The sequence below is a fragment of the Papio anubis genome, chromosome 9, assembly GCF_008728515.1.
Source record: "Papio anubis isolate 15944 chromosome 9, Panubis1.0, whole genome shotgun sequence".
Taxonomy (NCBI): domain Eukaryota; kingdom Metazoa; phylum Chordata; class Mammalia; order Primates; family Cercopithecidae; genus Papio; species Papio anubis.
The window spans coordinates 25,123,070-25,142,076 of NC_044984.1; the positions used below are offsets into that span (position 1 = coordinate 25,123,070).

General features: G+C 44.6%; 1 long non-coding RNA gene across 1 annotated transcript; it reads left to right on the forward strand.

Annotated features, from left to right (window-relative positions):
* The first annotated feature begins 14,952 nt into the window (after window positions 1–14,952).
* Window positions 14,953–17,101, forward strand: LOC108580934. Its single transcript, XR_001892599.3, has 2 exons — window positions 14,953–15,009; window positions 16,484–17,101. It is a non-coding gene; the product is annotated as an uncharacterized LOC108580934 (long non-coding RNA).
* The last annotated feature ends 1,906 nt before the right edge of the window (window positions 17,102–19,007 follow it).

The window sequence follows — 19,007 nt, forward strand, 5'->3', positions numbered from 1 at the left end:
GATGAGATTTCCAAGGGAGAACAGATGCAGAAGAGGAGAGGACCAATGACCAAGCTTGAGGCCATGCAATATTTAAATATGCAGACAAACTATCAGGAAACACAGACGAATGGCCAAAGACCTTGACATCCTGAAAGCCAAGTAAAGAAACTGTTTGAAGGAGGAGGAAGTGGGCAACTGTGTTAAATGTCATAATTGGTCATGTAAGAAAGAATTGGGAATTTACATATTGGCTACTTCAAGAAACAGGAGGAGGAGAATAGAAGATGGTGAGTGAAGATAACTCTTTTGAGGCATTTTCTATAGAAAGAAGTAGAGAAATATGGCAGAAGCCAGAGAATAACATAGGGACAGGAGTTTTTTTTTTTTTTGGTTTTGGTTTAAGAATGAGTAAAATGGCACATTTGTATGCTGGTGGAAATGGTCCAGTAGAAAGGGAAAAAAAAATATTGATACATGAGAGAGGAAATTAAAGGATGTGAATGAAAAATTGAGAGAGGATGATCAAGTAGAGGGCTTAGACTTGGATAGAAGCAGAGACAAGTCATCCTCAGTTCATGGAGAGAAAGCAGGATGTATGGAGACAGATGCCGCCATGGAGGGAGATGTGGCTGACACTGGGACTCCCTCCAGATTGTTTCTATCTTTCAGTGGACTAGATAAAAGGTTGTGAGTTGGCAGTGAAGATCAGAGGAAGCATTGGAATTTTCAGAAGAGAGAAGGTGTGAAATGAACATCCAGGAAAATGGCGACTCTCAGCTAAAGCATTTGCCCAACTACAGGTCACTTCATCCTTCCAGTCTCAGTACTTGGTCTGGAAAAGTTTGGTTTTCAAGGGGCCCCTATTCGAATGCAAATATTTGGGAACCCAGGTGCTTTTCAGCTGGTTTTCTTGATTAACACATTTATGTCAGAGGATGTCTGAGCTGTGAGGCAGTGTGAGTCAGATCCTCAGGTCCTGATGCTCTTACTTGATTGTTACTGGGAAATCTAAATTTCACCTTCTCTTATCTGTTTCAGGGAAAGTAATTTATTAAATGTAAAACTGAATGTAATTCACTTGAAAAGCTTTGCAAGATTTAATACAGTGAAATCCACATATCAGAAAAATAACTTATCAAGCCATTTGTCCCAATTTTTTTCCTGTAGAAATAAGACGTAAGACCAGGCCTTTGGTGAGCACCAAGTAAGTGGTGGTAGGAGAGGCATCTGTTCTTACAAAGGAGGAAAGGGGTCTCCTACTGAAGGAAAGATGTTGTTTCAGACTAATAGTTACTTTATAATTATGGAGATTTTCTCTGTGTCTGTCAAACCTAAGCATCATTGAACTAATACTCCATCCCAAATACATCCAGTATTAACAAATACTGACCAGGAACATACTAACTTGTCCTGTCTTCTACTATTAGGGTCAAAGAATTTCTACAGAATTTTCTTTTTTTAAATTGAATTACATTTATTTATTTATTTATTTATTTATTTATTTATTGAGACGGAGTCTTGCTCTATCTCCCAGGCTGGAGTGCGGTGGCACTGCTTCGGCTCACGGCACTCTCTGCCTCCTCGATTCAAACAATTCTCCTGCCTCAGCCTCCCGAATAGCTGGGATTACAGGCCTGCACCACCACGCCTAGCTAATTTTTGTATTTGCAGTACAGACAGGGTTTCACCATGTTGACCAGGCTGGTCTCGAACTTCTGACCTCAAAGTGATCCACCCGCCTTGGCCTCCCAAAGTGCTGGGATTACAGGCATGAAACACCGCACCCAGCCCAGAATTTTCTTTTTTAAAAAATATGTTCTCTTACCTCAAGGATGGCAAAAGAATGCTTGACATAAGGCACATGGGCTCTGGCATATCGCTGAAGCTTGCTTTAGAATCCAAGTTCTTTTGCATTCTAACTTTGTGATACTGGGAAAATGTCCTAATCTCACTGAGACACTTTCCTCTTCTCTAAATCACGGCTACTGATGAAGGTTGTTATGAAATTAAGTGAAACAACATGTCATAGTAAGTGCGCAGACCTGTGTCTGGCATATTGAAAGGGCTATCATTATGAATTGTATATTGCTGGACACTTAGGTGTTATCTTCCCTTATACCTGGAGAAGCATCTAAAGCTCTCTCTAAAGATTTCTGCTTAAACTTGTATTGGGAAATCCAGCTTTACACACACACACACATGCATTACATATATATATATATATATATATATATATATATATAGTTTTTCACTATACTGTCACTCAAAACACTCAGTACTTCATTTCTGGCCATTAAAATGTATGGGCTTTTTTACCCACACCAAGCAATTCTCTAATTCTCTGCAGATACCAACTGGGTGTCCTATAGTTCAATACAATCCTGATACCAGTCCAAGTTAGCACAGGCATCACAGGTTAAGGGTTCAATCCCACGACTGACCCCGACTTCAGATGCCAATCATAAGCAGTAGGTCCCCATGTTAACCACAACTTCTGTCCCACTTGGCTGCAAATCAGAAGTTCTCATGATCCTCCTCTTGGGTTCAGTAATTTGCTAGAGCTGCTCACAGACCCAAGAAAACAGTTTACTTACTAGATTACTGGTTGATTACAAAGGCTACGTTAAAGGATACAACTGAACAGCCAGATACATAGAGCAAGGTATGGGAGATGTGGCATGGAGCTACATGCCCTCTCTGGGTGGACAGCCCTCCCAGCACCTCCCAGTGTTCAGCAACCAGGAAGCTCTGTGAACCCCAACTCTTTGAGTTTTTCTGGAGGCCTAATTACATAAGCATGATTGATTAAATCATTGATCATTCATGATTAACTCAATCTCCCACCCCTTTTCCCTCCCCAGAGGTTGAGGGGTGAGGCTGAAGGTTGCAATCCTCTAATCCCAGGGTTGGTTTCCCCGGCAACCAGCCTCCCATCCTTTGGGGCTTTCCAAAAGTCATCTCATTATTAAACTCAGGTGTGTTTGAAAGGAGCTTGTTATGAATAACAAAAGACCTTTATTGCTCTTATCACATAGAAAATTCCAAGGGTTTCAAGATTCCTGTTCAGAAACCAGATATGAAGATCGAAATATATATTTCCTATTACATCATAATGTTACAATACACAACCTAAAGACCCACATACCACTAGAACAGGGAAATAAAAGAGTTGGAAAGTGGGGAATGTACAGGCTATGTTTTTAATTATCTCCTTGGTAATATAAACACACCAGGGACTGCTGTATATTTTGCTCGTCTCTCGCTGGCCTAAGACTCTGGGAATCCTTAGCCAGTAGATGAGGAGGACATCTTTGTTTTACCATAATATTGTAAAAGTTCCAGAAGGGTAGGGACCATGTGTCTAACTGAACTCAGTAAAGCTGCTTAATCACTCATTAAATGAAAGGATAATAATAATAAAGAAATGTGTGCCTGTCCTCAGCAGTTGGGTTTCAAAGGACTGCAGCCACAAGGTCCATCTCACATGGCTTGGCCCCGGGAAGTGAGTGGGTGTGCTGGCGGCTGCACTTGAAGCTGGCTTTAATGATACCCTCCAACAACTGCATCCTTTGCTGATACAGCTGTTTAAATCTTGCAGCTGTTGTGCTCTTGCTTATATGTCACTGTTTAAAATGAGGAGAGCAGGAAAAACTCTTGGGGCCACATATAGAACCCCCATGGGCAGAGTCCTCAAGCTGGGACATTCTGGGAGTAAGAGAGCCAAGGCTCTGTGTTCTGCAGAAAGCCTGGGCTTCTGTGACCTCTGTGTATCAATCAGCCCAGATTCTAGACACTCTATCCTGGATAGGGCCCCAGGACAGGTCCACTGGGCAAAGCCCAGACCGATAACTCAAACTGTTATCCATGAACCTGACCAGGCGGGAGGGAGTCGGTGTGTGTAGTTGATAGGCCACAGCCATGAGGCCATATGTCTTTTACGGCCAGCTGGAGTGTGGGGCTGATCCCGTGCTTGTCACCTGGCCCTTTTCTGCCCTGGCAAGTGACTGTCGATTCCTCTTGCAGGCTCTCCAGAATCTGGGACTGTCAGTGCAGGTCACAGGTTATGCTGTGCAAGGGCTTTTAGTTTCTTTATTTAGCCATGGAACCTCATCTCCCAACAAACTCTCAGGCCAAAGCCCGATATATAAAAACAGTTAGTTCTGGAAGTATTTGGCATGAAATGGTTGTAGATGAACCAAAGCTGGCTTTCTCGACCACACCAAAATTCACCCCCCCAACACACACACAGGCACACACACACTCACAGACACTCATTGAGGTACCTCTATAGAATTCTTAGGACTTTAAGCAGAGACAGTTCGAAAAGACCTGATAGTGTCATTGTTTTCATTTTTATAGATGAGAAAGCCACTCTAGGTCTTTCCTGTCTAAGGTAGAAGCCACTAGTCCCAGGTGGCCACTGAGCATTTGAATGGCTAGTCTGAACCGGGGTATGCTGCGTTTGTAAAACACATGCAGGAATAATAATAGTTTGGATAGATCAGGTCCAATAAAACATATTATTAAAAGTAATCTCATTTGTTTCGTTTTACTTTTTAAAATGTGACTATAAGAAAATTCAAAATTACACAGTGGCATACGTTCATGGCTTGCTAAATTATAATTGTATTGAACAGCAGTGGTTTCCATCGTTTTGCTAAATGCCTTCTCAAGGCTATCTGGATCATTGGAGACAGGGCAGGACTCCTAACTAAGTGCTCTCTCCTTTCCACCATCCCCACATGAGATTCATTTACATGGAGACGTAATTGACAGATAACAGCTTACAGTAATATCCTTGGGGAGTTTCCTTTAATATAATGGGATAAGAGGAAAGAACTTGCAAATGAAGGTGAAGGTGGGGTAGGATTAGGCCCGTGGATGATCTTCCTAATGACAGACTTTTGTTATCTAGTGCATTGACTTAGAAGCACCAACTTAGAAACAAGAAGGGCTGAGTCTAGAGCCTTTGACGATTACTCTGTCTCCTTGCGTAAGTCACCAAACTTCCTGGGTCTCATTTTTCTTATCTGTAAAGTGAGGAGATAAGTTCACGGCACCCAAAGTCGTCGTTAGCTCTGGAATTCCATGACTGACCATTTTTGTCTTCACCCATATTCTTCAGTGCTAGCAAATACTCTTTGATGTGGTGTTCCTGCATTTATTTCTTTTACCTTCTTGATCAACCTCTTCTCCTAAAACCCAACTTCAGCTAAGATAAGTAGGGTTGGGAAGGGAAGATTACTTCAAAGACAACTGCAAGTCACTCCTCTTTACTCTTGACCCCGACAGCAGTGAAAGATGAGCTGTGCGCTCTTACCTCTAGCTCAGTAGAGGAGGACCAGGAGGAGGAAGACAGCAAGGAGGGAATGAAGCGGGAGGAAGCAGAGAGATGGGGAAAGATGAGGAAAAAGATGAAAAAATAAGAAGAAAATGGGTTTTAGCAATGCATACCTGAAGGGATGATGAGCCTGGACTCTCTGGACTCCTAGATTATGAACTCCTGCAGTGGACCATGTCCTATTTTTTTGGAGGCGGTGGGGGGGAATTGTCTTACGCAGCACCCAAGCACACTGCTATGCAATGGACCACAGATAGGAAGCAAGCACGGCATTTGGCTCACTGTGTTTGTAGCCCCTGCCTTTTATAGCCGGCAACTTGATAATAATTGTGAGATAGTGAAGGCAGATGAAACACACAGTACTCAGAGTGAGACGTCAAACAACAAATTTACTGAGCTTTTTACCTTCCTTCTGAGCCCCTATGAAGCAGAAAACACCAACACATTGTTTTAAGTTAGGGAGTTTCCAGCTTTGCAACTGAACTCCCTGGCGGAGGGCCAGGCCTGCCGTCAGCGCGTGGGAGCGAGCCGCATTCTCGGGGTTGTGTTGGAAGTTCCAAGCATATGAGGCATTTATGGCAGGATGGAGCTGGTACCTATAGGTTTAGGGTTTAATTTTTGTTCTAGAACGTACTTCCTCTCTGAATTGCCGCATGTGCTGAGACGCTGGTTGCGCTGTTTCCTTCTGAAGGCCTCTCTGTTTTAAGTGTTGTCTCCAAAGGAATAATGAGGTGAGAAGCTTTTCTCAGGCCCCACCCACACCTAGCAGCCCTGAGGGGAGAGCAGTGTGAGGGGACATAGCTCTGTGGCCCTCAGTAACCCATTGTCTTCCCTTCACGTGGGCTTCACAGAGGGCAGAAGGGACTGGCACTGCTTTGAAAGGCAGTATGAACTCAACCTCTCCCGCCCACACCAGGGACACCAACCTTTGGGGTTAGCTTAGCCAGGAACCAAAGAACATTTAATTAAAACATACTTTTTAGAAAGGAAGAAAGGAGGCCAACACAAAATAGCTAGTTAAAATGCCAGATTTCTGGAAAGTCAGAAGTGAGTAAAGCTGGAACAAATTCTCTGGTGGTAGTGGTCAGGGGGCAGCAGTCAGGACTCCTTCAGGGTCATTATCCTGCTGCTTCTGGTGTCCAGTACCTGCCTCTCAGAAGACAGAACGCAAAACCAAGCTCTACCGAAGCCAATAACCAAGTATCGAATACTGTGAATCAGGGTTCCTTTTGGAAATGTCCACTGAGGCCCTCTCCGCCAGAACACAAGATTCATTTCCCTTAATATCCTCCAGGCATGCGGATAAACTGCTCCTTTGGCAGTTTCTTAACTGAATGGGGGCTGATGGAGCCCAACCAGGCTCCAGGTAAACGAGGCTGTAAAGTTGGGGCTCAAAGAAAATGTCCTCTGGGTTGTGCATGCTCTGTTGACACAGGGCTGGTTAAAATGTCCTGGAGTGGAAGGTCCAGGTCCAGGTCACTTCCTTACTAGTGCCTCGGGGAGACTCTCTCTTCTGGGAGAGAGATGGGAACTGAGGATGCCAGCCCTCCCATCTCCATCCATGCTCAGGGATTGCAGTGGGGGAAGAAGGACCTCCCTTTCTGCATGTCCCCTCACTTGTCTTCCGAGAGCTACCTGTAAAAGAGACAGGCTTTGAGCTACAAGAGCCAAGCACTCCAAATCTAGGGAATAGCAGGGTCACCTTGTACGTTACTCGGCTTGGACTGCCATAACAAAGTATCAATACTATAGACTGGGTGGCTTAAACAACGTAAATTTATTTTCTCATGGTTCTAGATGTTAGAAGTCCAAGATTAAGGTGTTGGTAGAGCTGGTTTCTTTGAAGTCTCTCTCCTCGGCTTGCAGATGGTTGTCTCTTCCCTTTATCTTTGCAGGGTCTTCCTTCTGTGGTGTCCTCTCTGTTTATAAGGACACCAATCACCTTGGATTAGGGACCGCCTTACGACCTCATTTTAACTCAATTACCCTTTCAAAGGCTCTGTCTTCAAATACATTTTGTAGTACTGTAACTCAAATGTGTAATACTGTAACTCGAATGTCTTCAAATACATTTCGTAGTACTGTACTCAACATGTGAGTTTTGGGGAGACACAGTTCAGCCCATACACCATGTCTGTGACTTTCAGGAAGACTGGGAACCATAGCGACACACCACATTTGAATCATCCGATAATGCCGTTCCATCTCCTCTTCTTACCCAAATGCCCCAGTTTTACTGGCCTTTCTGAGCTCCTTAGGCCAGTTTTCTCCAGGACCTCAGTTCTCTGTGGTGCTGAGGACATTTCCTGGAACATTTCCCTTGGGGACAGCAGCACTGCCAAGGTGGTGGCCAGTGTGCTCCCTCACCCGCGACTCCTCCCTTGCTGGCCGTTCCTAGCTCAGCCAAAGCAGAGAGCGAGGCCCAGTTACAGAGCTGTGGTCTTGCCCGAGGAGCCAGGGCTAGCAGACCTCCCAGTCCCCCAGGAGCAGCGTTCAAAAAGATAGCCTTCTCTTCATCAGCTTGTACTTCCTGTTGTGTTTACAAGCAGGCCTTCTCTGCATGAAACAGGTTCCAGATAAGGATGTTCAGAATTTGTTTGGCACTCCTGAAAAGTAATTGCAGTAGTGCAGGCTGGAAAAGAAGACAGGATTACTGAGCCCAGAGATGATCTCTTCTAACCCCTCTGTTTTTTTTTTTTTTTTTTTTTTTTTCAGATCAATTTAAAGTTACTTTTCCTATCCCTGAACCAGATCAACAACCGTCCCCTTTACTCTGAGCTTTGCCGTTCAACTCTATTTTCTATGATCGCAGTGCTGAGCTTATTAAACAAACACAGCTCTTGTGAATCCTTCCCTAAGATGATCGTTCCTGGGTGGTCCTTCTTGGGTGGGTCCCTGGGCACAGAAACCCCAGGCCATGTTTCCTCCTCTGCTCAGCACGCTGGGCAGATTCTGCCTCCCGCAGCTCAGCTTTGGCTCATCGAGAGATAAGATCAGAGACACTACGGAAGGGCCAGGTTTTAACAAGGCAGAAAATACAAGCTATTCCAAACATCAGGCCTACTGTGCAAAAAACAAACCCCCTGGCTTTGGGGGCCCTCTCCTGGAGAGGGTTTCTCTGCTCATAAAGATTGGTATCAAGGGGTGAGGAGAGAGTCATGCCATCCCAGCAGGGCCTCCAGTTGAGGGCTTCACTTTCAATTACCCAAGAGCAGCTGTAGACTGCCACTTATGTAATGGGCTCTGTGCCTCCTTCTCAGGAGGAGGATGTGGAACCGTTTGGTGTTTGCTGAATAATGAGTCATGGTCAGAGTTAGGGAGCAGAAATAGTGACTCTCTCCCCTGCATTGCTTCATCCGGAACTTCTAGTAAAGAATAAGCCCTGAGTCAGTGCCCAGTGGGGCCTGCCCTGGAAGGGGAAGCACCACAGGAGGCTGTGAAATGCAGGCCCCACAGAGCCCACGCACCAGGCTGAAGGAGACTCTGGGGGCATTTGAAGCCGAGCTTGGCTGCTTGCAAGAAGATTCACTGTTTATTTAGGCCTGTAGCTGAGCTGCCGGGGTTTTCCTATCTCGGGTAATCACAGCTCTCTTCCAGGGTCCAGCCAGGATCCAGGAGTGCTGGGGTGAAGACTGAGGCTTCAAAATGAACAGAGCTTTCTCTAAACCTCATTTTAGCTGTAAGAAATGAACAAGTCAGCCGGACGCAGTGGCCCTGCTGTAATCCCAGCATTTTGGGAGGCTGAGGCGGGCGGATCATGAGGTCAGGAGTTTGAGACCAGACTGGCCAACATGGTGAAATCCCATCTCTACCAAAGATACAAAAAATTAGCCGGGCGTAGTGGCAAGCGCCTATAATCCCAGCTACTATGTAGACTGAGGCAGGAGAATTGCTTGAACCCAGGAGGCGGAGGTTGCAGTGAACCAAGATTGCGCCACTACACTCCAGCCTGGGCGACAGGGTGAGACTTCATCTTAAAAAAAAAAAAAGAAATGAAACAAGTCTGAGGGGTGGCAGAAAGGGCACATTTATATCAACTGAGAAGTCGAAAGGTTTGGTTTTCGCCAGAAAGGGAAAAAAAGATACATTATTGCTCACTTTCTGAGGTCAAACAAACAAACAAAACCCCTGAGAAAACAATATGAAGCCCTGTAAGGAAAGGTTTAATGGACCAGAAATTATTTGTCCCTCTTCATGTTTCTGAGAAATGTAGTTCAAACTTTATAGACTTTCCACATCAGCAAACAATTAATCATGGCTTGCACTCCCACCCGCCATGCTTTTCAACATGCCCAGCAAGAAGCCACAGGCCACTTCTTGTCTTTCTGTAGCAAATCACAGCCCAGATCTGGGTGCATAAGCGAGGTTTCCTGTGGAGTTGGTGGGTTACACTGTGGTGGGTGCTGCAAGAAGTTCAGGGCAGCTTGCCTAATGCACAAGGTAGGGAACATTTCCTTCCCTGTGCGAGGCTTCAGGAGGCTGACCCCTGCCTATGACAGCATAACACAAAGCTCAAGGTCAAACTGCCTGGGTTTGAATCCCAGCTCTGCTATCTGCCACCAGCTATGTGAGTCTGGCACACAACTGATTTCTCTGCTTGGTTCTCTCATCCGTAAAATGAAGGCAACAAAAGCTGCTACCTCATAGGGTGGTTGTGAAGACTAAAGTAAAACTTGTAAAGCATTTTGAATGTTTTTCTTTTTCTCCATCATTATCTTTTAAGGTTAGCTTAATGTTCATCTCTAGTGACTTCTATCTAAAAATTTGTTAGTGAGACAGACTAGCATAAACAGCTCTTGTGGTCAAGCAGATATGGCCTTTTTACAACTAGTAAAATTTTTCTTTAGAATTTTCATTTGCAAAATGGAGAAAATATACATTTGTAGTAAGCATTCGATAAAATAAAGTATATAAAGTCGTTTAGCTTAGAAAGTGCTCAGTAAGCAGTAGTTATTTTGGTTAAAATTCTCAGTTCAATAGACCTGAATCTCTGCTCAAATAAGTTCCATATTTCATTATCCCATGTAGCAAGATGAAATTCCAACACCCAGATCACAGACATCCCTTTAGAGTATTTCTACATATATTCATAATATAAAATTTCAGAGAGGAAGGATATTCATAAAATTCTAATTTAAAACAAAATTCTTAAGGCATCTAATTCTTAAGGCAAAACATTTTGTTGTTTGGTTGAGAAAAGGAGGGAGGAAAGATGAGGCAATTCTTTAGATTCTTTAAAGAAGGGCTCTTTCAGCTTGAGTTATATTGATTGACTTCCTGGCTTGAATCACTTCGTGGTATTTTGTTCAACTCAGCTGACCATAGGAAGCAGATGACATAGCTCCTCTGAGACTGGCTCCTTAGCACCAGATGGACAAGATAAGTACTGTAAGATGAGGGGCAGCCACATGGCTGACATCGTCATCATCATCATCCCATGTAGTGTCCACATGTAGGGAGGAGCCCTTCTTGTGTGTTGAGCACAGCACTAAAGGACTTTACCTATTAAGTCAGTTTTATCCTTACAACAATCTTGTTGGCTTAATATTATTATCTCTATCTTTTTAATTTTTATTTATTTATTTATTTATCTATTTAGAGACAGGATCTTATTCTGTCACCCAGGCTGGAGTGCACTAGCATGATCATAGCTCACTGTAGCCTTGAACTCCTTGGCTCAAGCAATCCACCTGCTTCATTCTCCTGAGCTAGGACAATAACCATGTGCCACCACATCTGGCTCTTTTTTGTTGTTGAGAAGGGCAGTGGGGCGTTCTCGCTATGTTGTCCAGGCTTGTCTCAAACTCCTGGCCTTAAGTTATCCTCCTGCCTCGGCCTCCCAAAGTGCTGGGATTACAGGTGTGAGCCACTGCACCCAGTCCGTTTCCATCTTAAGAATGAGAAAATCATGTTCTTTAGAGTCTTTCAATTTGTTCATGATTCTGCCACTAAGTGGTACAGCAGGGGTGAGAATCCAGGATCCCAATCTTGGAAGCTTTTTCCATTAGACTTTATGGCTACTGCTGCTGAGGGTGGGGCCTTCCCGGAAGCCACTCCCACCCATGCCACTGTGGTTTATAAATCATGCTAAATGTCCCTGCTAAGCAGCCCAAGCTGACCTGCTGGGCTAGTGGCCCTGTCCGGGGAGCGCTCACAGGCAGTGCTAGGAGAGACTGCAGCCATTGCTGACAGGCTGGAAGAGGCATTGCTATCCTCAGGCTCTTGGTGTAACTGAGATGAACTTGACAGAAATGATTCGGTTCCACCGGTAAATAAAATTCCCCCTAAGTTATTCTGTGGAGTCAGCGGTAAAGGAGGCAGGGGCGTCCGCAGTGTCTTGGTGCAGCTATTGGTGCCCCCTGAGAGGGCAGACCTGATGGCCGGGACAAGTTTCTTTTCTTGAAACAACGTTAATTTGTCCAGTTTTGTGGCTTTTTTATGTGGAACAACATTAGCTCATCCAAGCTTGTGGTTTATTTGAAAACGAAATTCCGGTAAATCTTTTGCACCATCTGGCAGTGTGGTGATTGGCCGCGAGTTAGGAACAAGCCACTGAGCACACAAGACAACAAAGCAGAGAAAACCCACCACCCCAAACAGAAAGGCTTTCTGTAAATTCTGTGCCTCAGCAACCCCACGGGGCTCTCTGAGGACGGGTCTGTCTGTGTGAGCAGAGCTGTAACCTGTCACTCTTGGGTGGGAATCTGTTTCCTTCAATAGCTAAGGCCTAGTGGAATTTCTTAGCTTAAGCTTTAGCCAGGGTCTTACATTCTTTCTTTAGACACAGATTAACAGGGACCCTCTGAGGGCACATCCGGAGGATCTAGAAACCAACATGAGTGATCAGGAGAAAAGGGAAATTGAAACATCAGTGGTTGACTCTGGCGTGTGGAAAAATGTGTGGGCCTGAGTCCCCGAGGGACATAGAAGATGGCATTCTCACTTATCTGTGTGCCACACCCAGCAATCCTTCCCTGGTATTCATTGTACACATAACAAATGTTTATCCAGTGCCAGCCACATGCCTTGCACTGCCTTGGGCACAGGGGAGAGAACTGTGAACAAGAGAGTCAGAGCCCTTGCCTTTAAAGAGCTTATATCCTAGTAGGATAAACGATTTAAAACACACATGATTTGAAATACGAATTTTGGCTAGGCACAATGGCTCATGCCTGTAATCCCAGCATTTTCAGAGGCTGAAGTGGGAGGATCGCTTGAGCTCAGGAGTTTGAGACCAGCCTGGGCAACAGAGTGGAACTCTGTCTCCACAGAAAATGAAAAATTAGCTGGGCATGGTGCCATGCACCTGTGGTCCCAGCTAGTCGGAAGGCTGAGGTGGGAGGATTGCTTGAAGCCAAGAATTTGAAGCCATGGTTGCACCACTGCACTCTAGCCTAGGTGACAGAGTGAGGTTCTGTCTCAAAAGAACAAAAAACAAAACAATGTAATAATTTCAAATACATTAAGTGCTATGCTGGGGACACAGAAGGGGCTGAGAAGGAGAATGAATGCAGGGAATGAGTGATCTTTAGCTAGACGGGTCAGGGAAGACTCTCAGAGTCAGTGTTTCAGCAGAGAACCCATGTGAGATGCCGATGACTGTGCAAGGTGTGGAAAGGCCTCTGTGCTGCAGGAACTGAAGGGCCAGCCTGAAGAGGTATGCAGAAGAAGGAAGAGTGCATGAGAGGAGGAGGGGGAGGCAGGCAAGGGCCATGCTCACAAGGCTGTGAGAAGTCATTTCTCCCTTTCACACAGGAGAAGGGCACGATCCAGCTCACATGAACAGAAAAGCACTTTTGCCACTATGAGGAGGATGGATTGTAGGAGACCAATAGTGGAAGCAGAGCAACCATTGAGGAGGTTATCTCAGTAGTACAGGCAAGAGACAATGGTGGTTTGAATCAAAGGGATAGCAGCAGAGAGGGAGAGGAAAGACATTTGAGCTTGCTTGAACCAGGAGAATTTGTTGATGGGTTTGATATCAGGGAATAAAGGAAGGGTTCCAATAAGGATGCTTCTAGGTCCTTCATCTTGAGCCATTGAGTGGATGGTGACATTGTTTACTAAGATGGTGAAGACTGGAGGTGGAAACACAATAATCTCGGGGAAGATATTAAGAAATCTGTTTAAACCATGTTAAGTCTGGGTTATCTGTGATATCCAAGTGGAAATTATCAAGGAAATATTCTTGAGTTCAGCAGAGGCAAATACAGATTTAGGTGTCATTAGTATGAAGCTGGTATTTGAAACCATGAGAATTGATGAGCTGACCTAGCCGATGGGAACAGAAAAGCATTCCAGAAAAGAATATGTGGGGTTTCTCACCCTGTGGCCTGCATGGGCATCTGGGCAGGAGTACACACAGAGGCTGTAACCCACATTATGGGGACCTCATGCACAGATGTTGGACACCTCAGCCCAGTGGTGCACAGCCCCCAACCCCTACCACCTGCCTCTCACAAAGCACGCATTTGCTATTACTCCAGGACAAACATGAGGAAAGGCATCAGGCAAGTCCTAGAATTTGGCCTTGAGCTTTTTGGATGGAAATTACATGGCCCCAGGACTCCAGAGAGTGGTCTAGAAGAGACAGTGTGTAGACTGGGCAAGCAAGCCCCTCAGACCTATGGGCTCCTCACTCATTTGGCTAGGGTCAGAGCAGGCCAGGTCAGGGCAGAAACTTCTAAAGCATGAGACATGGGGCAGGGCCCTGGCTGCCAGATCTAAGGGAGGTACTGCGCTGGTTATAGTCATCAGAGTAATCAAGGCCATTTCTCCAGGAAGCTGAGGTACAAGCCCTAGGAAGGGAGCGTGTATAACTCGCTCTGCCAATCCCTGGACTACAGCTACAGATTACCCAAAGAACTAAGCATAGAACTACCATTTGATCCAGAAATTCCTCTACTGGGCATCTACTTCCTGTCTTGAAAAAGAAATCATTATACCAGAAAGATGACTGCACTCATGTGTTTATCACAGCACTGTTCTCAATAGCAAAGTCCTGAAATCAACCTAAATGTCCATCAATGGATGATCAGTAAAGAAAATGTGGCATATATACACAATGGAATACTATTAAACCATAAAAAGAATAAAATCATGTCTTTTGCAAAATCATGGATGGAACTGGAGGTCATTATTTTAAGTGAAACAGCTCAGAAACAGGGTGACAAATACCACATGTTCTCATTTATGAGTGCGAGCTACATAACGTGTATACAGGGATGTAGAGTGTAAAAGGATAGACACTGGAGACTTGGAAGGATAAGGGAGAGAGGTGAATGATGAGATATTCCTTAATGGATACAATGTATGTTATTCAAGTGATGGATATACTAAAAACCCTGACTTTCCCATTACTCAATATATTCATGTAACAAAATTACACTTGTACTCCATACATTTATACCAAAAAAAAAAAAAAAAAACCTTACTACTTCTACACTTTCTAATACATGGTCCTGCACCTCTAACTCCACCCTGACCCTGACCATGTATGTCATAATGGGAGTTGGCACGCTTGCTGCACTTGCCAAAACTTATACTGGTGGGAAGAAGAAAAAAATCTAAGAAACAGACTTAGGTGAAAGGCAAACAACCCCAGTTGCAGAGGCTACTTCAGCCAGGTTAGCCAGAAGGTCTGAGGACAGGATCCAATGGGCATCTGATGTGTGTTCGAACATCAGGTATGGTTTTCATAGGTGCTGGGGAGAGGCCATCCTCCAGGCTGTGGTGAAGATGGGAATTCCAGACATGAGTGGTGTGCAGGGAAGTGTAGAAAAACATAGCTTCTGTTGGTCTGTTCATTCAAGGCTTGGACCCAGCCAGGTCCTGACCGGCTGAAGCATAGGATCCATCCAGTGCCTTGTGACCCCAAAGGTTGGGCGTTAGCAAGAGTTGGTTAAGGAATTTGAGGCTCAGGGCCGCCTTCTCATCTTAGTGAATTACAAGAGTGCTAGGAAAGACAATTCATATTCATTTCATGAAGTTGGTCAGTATTTTGGGATGGTTAGGGTACTGAGGCTGAGATACATTTGGGCATTCACAGTGCATCGTTCACATCTCCACTCTTGGGACTGCTGACCTTGAGTTAATTTTCTGCTCCATAGTACATGGCTAAGTTGCTTGCCTTTGACATGGTTGGCTCAAGCTGAGGCAGGGCTGGAGGCGAAGCCCATCAGCATTCCCTTTTCAAAGTCTCAAGGACTGGCTGCCCTCCCATAAATTCCAGGACTGGTGACCAGACCTTATTTGCTGTCCAAATGATGAAATCCTTAGCTTTCTTCATCTACAGAGCAAATTCACAACAGGAAGATGTCACACACAATAGGGCTATAAAAATAATACAGCTGCATGACACTTTCTACTTTGTTCCTTTTTGTCTTCATGGCAGCCCTGGTATCCCTGTAGCCACAGAGAGGTAGCACTGTGAGGGAAAGGTACTGCAAACCAGAAACGACATGTCTCATTCCAAACCTCGGTCGTGGCACATTTTGTGGCCTTGGGCAAGTCACCCAATCTGTCCACTCCTTCTTTCCAAAATGTGAAACAAACTGAAACGGGGCTGGGAGAATGCGTTAGTTTGGTGGAAGGGTCTGGGCCACTTGTTTCCATCAGCGGAATAATGACCTCTTTCTATTTACAAGACTGGCTGCTCTCCTCATTTCACTCTTGGTAGTCAAGTGGATTTGCAAGTAAATGGGAGCTCTGGCGACAATCTGTGGAGCATTCTAAAAGCCTCTGGTTTGAATTGTCCAGAGAAAATGTCAGGGACTCTTGACAGTGTTCCTTAAAGGGGCTTTCAACAGGACTCACGTCAAGACTCCCATGAAGCAAGTTTCACACAGAAATGAAATTATGCTCCATTCCTGTTGAGAATTAAGGCAACAGGAAATTTATGCTTTGAAGTGTGGCCTTGAACTTTGTATGTTCATTTATCTCAAATGATTGACTGTTGCCTAGTGCATTGCTCTGTGACCCATTTAAATGCTTAACAAATGTTGATGGCCAGATAGCTCGATGAATAGCGGGCTAAATCATAGTTAGTACAAAGTCACCTATTGTTAAGTCTTCCCCTAGCTCTGGAATTCTCATGATTTGGGGCTCAGGATCCTCAGGCATACTTGATACTAACTTCCATTCCATCCTCTTTTACTTCAGGAGGGTTCAGGTTGCATTTGGATTGAGGTGAAACCAAAAGTAGATTCACTGTACTTCTCCGCAGCTAAAGGAGGACAGTAAAAAGTACTACCATGAGATATGACTTACAGAAAAAGAAACTGAGGTCTGGAGACACCGAGCATCTTAGCTCAGCCTTACTCCTAGATGGAATACACAGCTGCATGTGACGTGAGAGTCAATGGAAATCCCCTCTGTCGCCAAACACCAGGCTGCCATTGTGCTTAGAATTCTCTGGATGCTCATAGATTCTCTGTGTTGACACAAGAAGTCAACGTCATTTATTAATATCTTCACAAGATCATTCTTTCAGATTAACTTCCTAGTCTGGACACAGGTCCAGAGAGGAGCCTGGTGGTAACTTAGTGGTCACCAGACCACGAAGCAGCCCAGACCTGCCACGGGGTGACCTTGGAGACTCCATGTAGACTCATGGATACCCTCTCCCCATTCTGCCGCGGAGGTACTGAAGACACACTCCCTCTTCATATACCCAGACACCATCCCTGAGAGGAGCAAGGGGAGGGAACAGAACTCTGAACAACTAAGTATTGTATGTAAGAGAGACTAAAGAGTTTCATAAGGAGACTATTTAAATTATGATACCAGACTAGGCTTCTTGTAGTGTCTAAAAGCCTTACTACTCAAAGTATGAGCCCCAAACCAACAGCTTCAGGTGGAAACTCATTAGAAACAGACTCTGAGGTCCCAGACCTGAGACTCCAGACCTAAGGTATCAGAATCTGCATATTGATCAGGCCCCTAGCAGATTCACAGGCACATTCGGGTTTGAGCAGTGCTGATCTAAAGTACAGAACCCTTCCTTGCCCCCTCCCCACTGTCCAGTAAGGGCAACAGAGAGCAGTTATGGAGCAATACAAAAGCACTTTATCTAGACATCTTCATGGCATAAAGTTAATTTGTGACCCTGCCATGGTTGAATGTAAATAAAGAGAAAACTGAAGAGAAGGGTGAGAGCTTCCAGCACCCTTCTGAATCGAAACCAACAGGTTAAAAAAAAAAAAAAAAAAAAAAAAAACAAGCTGACAACTGGGTGTCGGTTCACATGTCAACTCCCTCTTGAGTGCTATGTTGAAAGGGACTCTGAATCACATCAGAGGTCAGTGGGAAAGAGGCCACGCATGCCAGGTTGGCTATGACTGCATTGGTGAGGGATGGGAGACTCCCAGCATACCTTCTGTGATGGTTAATATTAAGTGTCAGCTTGATCGGATTGAAGGATGCCTAGATGGCTGGTAAAGTATTGTTTCTGGGTGTGTCTGTGGGATTGCTTCCAGAGAAGACTGACATTTGAGTCGGTGGACTGGAAAAGGAAGACCCACCCTCAATGTAGGTGGCAGGGAGGCTAGAACAAAGCAGGCAGAAGCAGGCAGAAGTTTGCTTGCTCAGGCTTCTGACTCCCTTTTTCTTCCCATGCCGGAAGCTTGCTTCCTCCCCTCCTGCCCTTGGACATCAAACTCCAGGTTCCTCTGCCTTTGGATTCTGGGACTTGCCCCAGCAGCTTCGCAGGGATTCCTGTGCCTTCGGTCACAGACTGAAGGCTGCACTGTTGCCTTCCCTGGTTTTAAGGCTTTTGGACTTGGACTAAGCCACTACTGACTTCTCTCTTTCCCTAGCTTGCAGACAGCCTATGGTGAGATGTCATCTTGTAATCACGTGAGCCAATTCTCCCTAGTAAACTCATATATATATATATGAGTTTCTCCATTTCTCCATTAGCCTACTTAGGGTAGCCCTGTTTATAGCCCTATTTGCCTTCAACTTGTACTAGCTCTGTGTGTGTGTGTGTGTGTATAGTAAATTACTATATATAGTTATATATTACTATATATAGAGTAAATTACTATATATAGTATATATTACTATATATCTATATATAGTATATATTACTATATATAGTAAACTCATATAGAGAGAGTAAACTCATATTTATATAGTAAACTCATATATACATAGTAAACTTATATACACACACACAATAAACTCTCTCTCTCTCACACACACACACACATATATACATATATATATCCTATTGGTTTTGTCCCCCTGGAGAGCCCTAACACGTCTTCCCCAATTTGCCATCCTTGAGGGAGCACATGTGCTGAGAAGGACCAATTTGATCTCTTCTGACAGAAGTAGCAACAGGAGAAGTTTTAAGTGCTCTCTGGCTTTTAAAGAAAGTTTGTGAGTGGACCAAACGGCACATGGTGAGCCTACCTCACCTTAGGAGAGTCATGGCCCTCATTCTGTAAGCCTGCTCCTTGCTTGGGGGCCTCACTTATTTGACTTCGTACTCATTAAGATGGGAGTGGCTGAAAGGAAGGGTTTTGCTAAGCATGGTGTCAGAAATCAAATTATCAGGGCCATGCTCACCCTGCTAGTGAAAACCTTGCTTTCATAAGTAGTGTTTTGTTTTGTTTTTTTCTAAAGAGATGGGGTCTCACTATCTTGTCCAAGCTTGTCTTGAACTCTGGGGCTGAAGCAA